We start from the raw sequence: 7,732 nt of genomic DNA, 5'->3' as shown, positions 1-7,732 counted from the left end.
TTGTACATAGAAACCAACCAGAAGTTTGATTTTAAACAGATAACCAGTAAATTCTACCTGATGATCTTTTTGCTGTGTAATAGACCTGGTTGAAACATTGCAACTTTTATTACACTTTGCCATTAGACTGTATGCTATGTCTCATGCATCAAGCTCTGTGTGTTATTTTCTCATGCACCATATTTAGATTATAGACTTTGTCTCATGCACCGGTCATTAATTGTATGCTGCAAGATAAGCCCCAACCCTATTTCAGCCAGTGTCTCATGCACCAAACAGATTTCATCAAGTGTCTCATGTACAAAACCCCAGTTACATGCTGTGTCTCAGGCAACAGACTTAAGGGGTAAAGTTGCAAAGTTTGCACAAGATCTAGTAACCTATAGCAACTGATTGGATATTTGATTTTAAGAGACTAGTTATTTCTACTTGTTACTCATATGTTCCTAGATCTGGTTCAGACTTTGGGGCAGATTCACTAAAGGGCGAAGTGGCTAACGCTAGCGACATTTCGCCAGAAATCCCATCCACAGGGACACCAATAATTTACTAACAGGCGTAGGCAACAATTCACTAGCAAACGGGACCGTCACTAGCGTTCTTCGCACTCTCTCGTCTGGTGACTTTTCACTCTAGCGTAACTCCATAAATTCACTAATATGCAAATTTTATTGAACTTTACATCTTTCGTCAGAGTTGCCTTTGCCACCTCAGACCAAGCTGAAGTTGTAAAAACACTGGCGACTTGTCCTTTTTTTTTTTTTAGCGTTTAGCGGGATTGCCTGCAAAAGTCCTAACAATTAATCTTTTTTGTGTTAATATTTTCCCCAGACATTTGAGAGGCATGGAGCATCAGTTTTAGGTGGGTTCATGTGTAGGGCATTAGAAGATCTCTTTTGTCTTTATTCAGGTTCCTTGGACATTTGTAATAAAAAGTGGCCACTTCAAGCATTTGCACCAACATCTCTAATAAAGACGTCCATACGACTTTAATGTACCCTATTCAAATTGAACTAAACGTAAGAGGACTAACGAAGCACAAATTCACCGGCGTCCAGGACGCAACTCTGTATTTTAGTGAATTAGCGTAGTGGTAATGAATTTTGCCTGCCGAAGTGGCGTGAAGTATGGTGAAGCATTTGCTGGCTACAATCCGCCCTTCAGTGAATTTGCCCTTTTGTGTTTATTACACTAGTCCCTGTACAAAGTGCCTCATGCACCATACTCAAATTGCATGCAACTGTTTCATGCTACATATTTAGACTACATGCTCAATATCATGCATCAGTCATAAACTATTGGGCTCATTTACAAATGCAAGTGTAGTGTGGCTGTGAGGGGAAATTCTGTCTGCCACAATTACATCCAGTGCATCTAAACATGTGCTATTGTACTTGTGGCTTAAAAATTAATGAGACACAATTGCTTTGAAAAATCAAGATGGTGTAATCTCCAATGCTCACAATGATGCCTGCACTTGTCTGGTTTGCGATGCAGCCTACAGTTGGATCCCAGCTGGAATTACTGCTAGCTTCATGGCAGCTCCAGGTTTCACTTGTCAGTAGTCACACCTTCAGAACAGGACACACATAACTATAGGCAAGTGAACGGAGCAACTATGAAGGATAGTACTTTTAAAGGAGAACTAAAGCCTAACTAAAGAAGTAGACTAGAGATATTGTACATTATGTTTTGGGCTTCCTTTCCAGCCATAGGTAACCACAGCCCTTTAGCAGTGAAGATCTGTGTCTCCAAAGATGCCCCAGTAGCTCCCTATCTTCTTTTCTGTTGATTCACTGCACATGCTCTGTGCTGCTGTCACTTACTGAGCACAGGGACAATATAAAGTGCACATAGAATATAAATGTCTCAATATAAGGCTGATTAGTAATTAATACAGATAATTACTACATGGTAGCACAGAAACCAGTACAATTAGCATCAGCATTTAATAATCATCCCTGTAGCATAATCTTATATTACAAGCCAAACTCATTCTCTACTTGATAATTTGCAACAACCCCTAATCTTATCTTCTCAACAGCTGCTCAGAGCCCACATGTGAGTGTCGCAGACACTTTCCAAGATGGTGACCCTTTGTGACAAGTTTGAAGTCCTGGATCATTGCTGCTATTGAGAAGCTGAAACTTTAGGCTGGTGCAATAAGTTCAGTGTATATAAAACATGGCATTTTGATCCATATTAATTTTTTGGGGTTAGTTCTCCTTTAATGAATGGTGCCGATTTTTGCACCACTGCAACTATGGTTCCAGTTGTAAACAAGCCCTTATGTCTCATGCATCAAACTATTGTAAGATATTGTCTCATGCACCTGATTGTGATTTTAGGCTTGTTATGGGCTCTTGCTCACCGATGATAGATTTATGCTGTGCCTCATGCACTAATCTTTAATTCTGTGTTGTGTTTTAAGTACCAATTTATGATTGTTTGCTGTGTCTCATGCACCAAGCTAATAGTGTTTTGTAAAAGGTGATCTACTTTTTGTGGTTTGGGGCCTGTTTCACTTTTCCATCTCATGTGTGACCTTGAACTGAAGGGATTAGTGATGGGCGAATTTATTCGCCAGGCACAAATTCGCGGCGAATTTGCGGGATTCGCCGGCAGCGAATAAATTCGCAAAACGCCCGCAAAAATTCGGCCGAAAAATTATCTGCATCACTTTTATAAAGTAAAATCACTGATAGTATATACAATTGCAGTAAATTCCATGGAGTACCTGGTATCAAATGCACAGGATCGTGCTCTTCTGAGTAATTTAAGCTATGGTATTCAATGATGTGCAACTGCTAGTACTTAATTACGTAGTTATGTTGGGTTGAAAAAAGAACAAAGATTCATCCAGTTCAACCCCTCGAGATGAAACCCATTGCACAAATATCACACACTCTTACTGACCTAGCTATACACCCACATATATAAACTATATATGCCTATATCTATACTAATTGTAGATTACAGTATCACATAAGCCTTTTATATTATGCATCTAAGCCACTCTTAAATGCAATAATAGCATCTGCCATCACAACCTTGCCTGGCAAGGTATTCCACAACCTCACTGCCCTCATTTATATCCTTTTAAGGACTTGAGACAAAAACTGCTCTGCCTACTCCAGATGAGGCCTTGCCAGGGACCTATAAAGAGGCATAATTATGTTTTCATCCCTTGAGTTAATGCCCTTTTATGCAAGACAGTGCTTTAGTTGCTTTAGCAGCCACAGAATGACACTGCCTGTAACTATACAACTTGTTATCTACAAAAATCCATGGTCCTTCTCAATTAAGGAAACTCCCAACACACTGCCATTTAGTGTATAAATCACATTTATATTATTTCTGCCAAAGGGCATAACCTTGTATTTATCAACATTGAACCTCATTTTCCAGTTTGCTGTACAGTTTTACATTTTTTTTTTAAAACACTCTGCAAAGTGGCAACATGCTGCACAGAACTTATAGTTCTGCACAATTTAGTATCATCAGCAAAAGCAGAAACATTACTTTAATGCCCACCTCCAGGCTATTCATAATCAAACTAAAAGCAAATGGCAAAAACAGACCCCTGTGGTATTAAACTGACAACACTTGTCAAATTAGAAAATGTTCCCTTTACAACTACTCTTTGTAATCTATACATTATCCAGTTCTCTATCTATGTACAAATATGCTCCAGGCCAATATTCCTTAATTTAACCATTAACCTTCTGCGTGGTACTGTATCAAATGGTTTAGCAAAGTCTAAATAGATTACATTCTCCGCTATCCCAGAGGTTTCTGCTCACCTTCTAATAAAATGCAATTAAAATAGTCTGTCAAGATCTGTAATGCATAACACCATGTTGGTACAAACTTATAGTATTATGATTTGTAATGTAGTCAAGTATTTTATCCTTTATTACCCCTTACAAAAGCTTTCCTGCCACTGATGTCAGACTAACAGGCCTATAGTTTTCAGGCGTAGAATGGGATACCTTTTTGAATAGCATCACCACATAAGCAATTCACCAATCTCTTGGCACCATGCCAGAACTCATTGAATCCTGACAAATTAAACAAAGAGGTTTGGCAGTCACAGAGCTAAGCTTGTTTAGTGCTCTCTTTTGAAATTCCTCCGGAGTGACCTATCTATTAATACTTATTTTATTAGAATTTGGTCTATTAATAAAGGAAGCCTTCATTAGTTGATTTCTCAGTTGTGTAGACAATAACAATTCAGAATCTCTGCTTTTTCCCTGCTCTCATCAACAAAATGACCTCCCTCTGATAATAAGGACACAATTACTTTTTGCTTTATTTTTATACTATTTACATATTTAAAAAGCAATTTTGTATTTATTTTATACCTCACTGTAATAACCTTTTCCTTCTCTAGTTTAGTTTGCATATCTCAAATTAAGTGTTTTAGTTACTCCATTAAAGAGTTGACTCTGTAACATGATGTCAAAGGAGACCATGTTATGATCAGTATTTCCTAAATGCTCACCTATGCAAATGCTAGAGATGAGTTCAGTATAATCAGTTAGAAGAAACATCTATGAAAGCCTTTCAACAGGAATGTGCTTAGATACATTTGGGGTCCACGATTGAGCGTATGCATATTTGTCTGTATATTACCAGGTGCCTTCCTTTGCTCCCTTCCCCATAGAGATAGCTCCATACATTCAATGACTTTAAAATATGCATCTAACTAGACTATAACCTTAAGATAGGAACAAGTGACAATAGAGAACACAATGATGCCAAGGATACAGCTGTTTCTGATTCAGTCATGAACCTCTCTTTCCTTTTTAGTAGCTGGTCCTGATCAGCATAATCCGCTGCTCTGCCCATGGGTTTTTTGAAGCTTATGGAGCACCTGTGAATCCAAACAACAGAAGAGAACATAAAATGAGCTTCACTTGTGAAATACAGGGTATAATTTCAGCACATTGCATGACACATGCACCTGCTGACAATGAATAACATTATCACATGTACGACTTGCCCCTCTTTCTCTCTCAGCTTTTAAAATGCAGTCACAATAGGTGCTTTCTAGGCTGGTGGGGACAATGCCATGTAATTTATTTTGCAGTTTCTGTAATAATAACATCTGCACAATCTATTTTTAAGGAAATTACAGCACTAAAAGCAATTTAAGAAGCGTGTTCCCAGCACCCTTAGCAAGCACTAAAAAAGACAGGTGGCAACTATGAAAAGATGCATTATGGAAGGGGCAATTCACTCAAAGTGGATAAAAGCTAGTATGGATCTAACAACATTAGCAGCCTCTAAAAGGGGTTCTGACACATTTTAAAAACCATTGGGATAGCATCCCAAGGACCTGATTTCCTGAGCATAGGGTCTGACTTTTTTTTAAAACTTGTTTTTTTGATGATTCAGCAATCCAAAATAACTGGCCAGCCTTTGAGCTAAGCAAATGACCTCCACAGAATTATAAAAGTGTCCTTCCCAGGACTTGAGTATGATGTTGTAGTGCTCTCAGGCCTTTATGTAAGATAAAATAGGCCCAAGAGGTCTTTAAGTCAGTACCAAAATCCTCATATAATTCATAATATTCCCTTACTCATCACCCTACACTTTGCAGATAACAGGGGGAACCCTATGTCTAGCTTTAGAAAGAAATGATATACCCTTGATTAAACATGGGTGCTTATTGTGCATACATGTATTCATTTCTAGATGTTTTGTTTACTTGGCTCCTATTGAGAATTCATCTACATAGAGAAACAATATGGCAGATTTTGCTCATAAGACAGTTTATGAACACAAGACTCACAGTGATAGTGTAAGCGGATTTACTAGAAAACCAAATGAGAAAGGTTTCCTCTGTGAATGCCTGAAGCTGATTCATATTTCCTAATGCCATTATGGGCATTTCTTCAAGTGCCTTTTGCATCTTTTTAAACTATTATAAAATATTTTACATGAATCTGCTTTAAAGCAAAATTAGGCATTGATTTATACAGTATGTTCTTTTGTCTTTAAAGTATGAGGAACCATATTGGCATCTGGCATGCCAATCAGAATGTATACAGTATTTCATATGTACATTATTAAAGAATTTGGCCAAATAATCATCTGAAGTAGACGACTTCATATTATATAAAAAAAAATTCTTCCATTTGACTTGATTCTGAAGAACCCCAGGAAGATCATTTTATCTTTCCACTCTGCATAGAGGATGCATTGTTTGGTTTGTTTAATTGAAGCTATACAGACGTATGCTGGCTGGGTAAAGGGAAATATTTATGCTGGGCTGGTTTTTTGAGGTTTTCTTGAAAGATCACCAAACGTATTCTAATGCTATGGACTTTTCCATTACCATCTTATTTTTCACTGGCTAGGTCACAGTTTCATCATTTCACACCACTTGCTGGCTTCCTATAGGGGGTTTATACAACAGGTAGTCTGCTAGTGTCAACAGTTGTAAACAGTTGAATCTCTGAATGATCTCAGCAATAACTTTATAAGTATTACATATATATTCACCTCCTAATAGTTTTGTACAAAAGTATAGTTATAGTGGCCTTTTCATTTTTAAATTGTGTAGGCCAAGCCCAATAACTGTGCCAGTGCTTTGATTGGCATCTAACCCTACCCACTTTAGTGCTGTTTCAACTCACAGGACAAGAACCCATTACTAAAATTCGTAGCCATGAGCATCTTTTAACCTATAATTCACATCCATTTTAACTGCAGCTCAGACAATCAATAGCAGGGATGATTTAAAACTGGTGTTACCACCCGGCCCGGAAATTACTGTCATAGCAGGTGAAAATGATACTTAATGACATTATTATTAATAGAAAAGACAACAGATGTGAGAAGGCCATTATGTTGTTTCCCAGAAAAGGTGACTGGGAATGGCACTGATGAATTATTTATAAGAACAGATATTAACTGTCAGTGAATCAAAGCACAGTGCATCACAGTTTGTAAATGCATCCCTGATTTTGCGTCCAACTTTCCGATAAACACGTTTTATATACATTTATATCTACATTACATTGTTAATAAAATATCCTTATTTTATTCATAAATAGTGATGATTGAATCTGTCAAAAAAATTGTGAAATGAATTGAAGTCAATGGGCGTCAACATTTTTTCTCACTCCAAAGTCAATGGGCATTTTTTCTTACGGCGACTTTTTTGTCTCAGAGACAATTTTTTCTTTTTCGTCTCATGCATTACAGTCAGTGAGCGTTTTTTCTTATGACGACTTTTTTGTCTCTGCGTCAATTTTGTCCCGGCAAAATTTTCCGCAGCAAGTATTTGCAGGTTGTGAAGTGCAGAATTTTGCCGCAAATCAATGCCTGCCAAATAAATTTGCTCATCGCTATATATATACACTATCATTGATAGTTTCTTTGTATTAGTAAAATATACACAATTTACCACCATGAGTATAATTAAACAGAATTTCTACACGTTGTATTCATAGCTATTTATTTAGTTTCTAACATGTACTTTCCCCCATTTTATATGCTCCTGTTTTATCTCTCACTTTCATGAATGTTTCCTTTTAACTAGAGCACAAAACTGCACTTGCCAAATATTTATCTGCAGGTACAATAAGACATTGTGTCTGTATGTTACCATTATTAACAGAGTTTGCTAATTAAACAATTCATGAAAAAACAGTAGGACGGAGTAACTGAAGCAATGATTGGAAAGATTGTTTTAAGAATGATGCCAAGGAAACAATATTAA

General features: G+C 37.2%; 1 long non-coding RNA gene across 1 annotated transcript in view; it reads right to left on the bottom strand.

Moving 5' to 3' along the window:
- Positions 1-3,572: 3,572 nt before the first annotated feature.
- LOC108712842 overlaps positions 3,573-7,732 on the bottom strand; it is a 68,322-nt gene continuing 64,162 nt past the window's right edge. The window contains exon 3 of the long non-coding RNA XR_001935052.2: positions 3,573-4,876. This is a non-coding gene — a long non-coding RNA (uncharacterized LOC108712842). The remainder of the gene's footprint in view (positions 4,877-7,732) is intronic.

The sequence above is a fragment of the Xenopus laevis genome, chromosome 3S, assembly GCF_017654675.1.
Source record: "Xenopus laevis strain J_2021 chromosome 3S, Xenopus_laevis_v10.1, whole genome shotgun sequence".
Taxonomy (NCBI): Eukaryota; Metazoa; Chordata; class Amphibia; order Anura; family Pipidae; genus Xenopus; species Xenopus laevis.
Note: the sequence above shows the minus strand (reverse complement) of the source record. Positions and strands in the feature narration are given on the sequence as shown.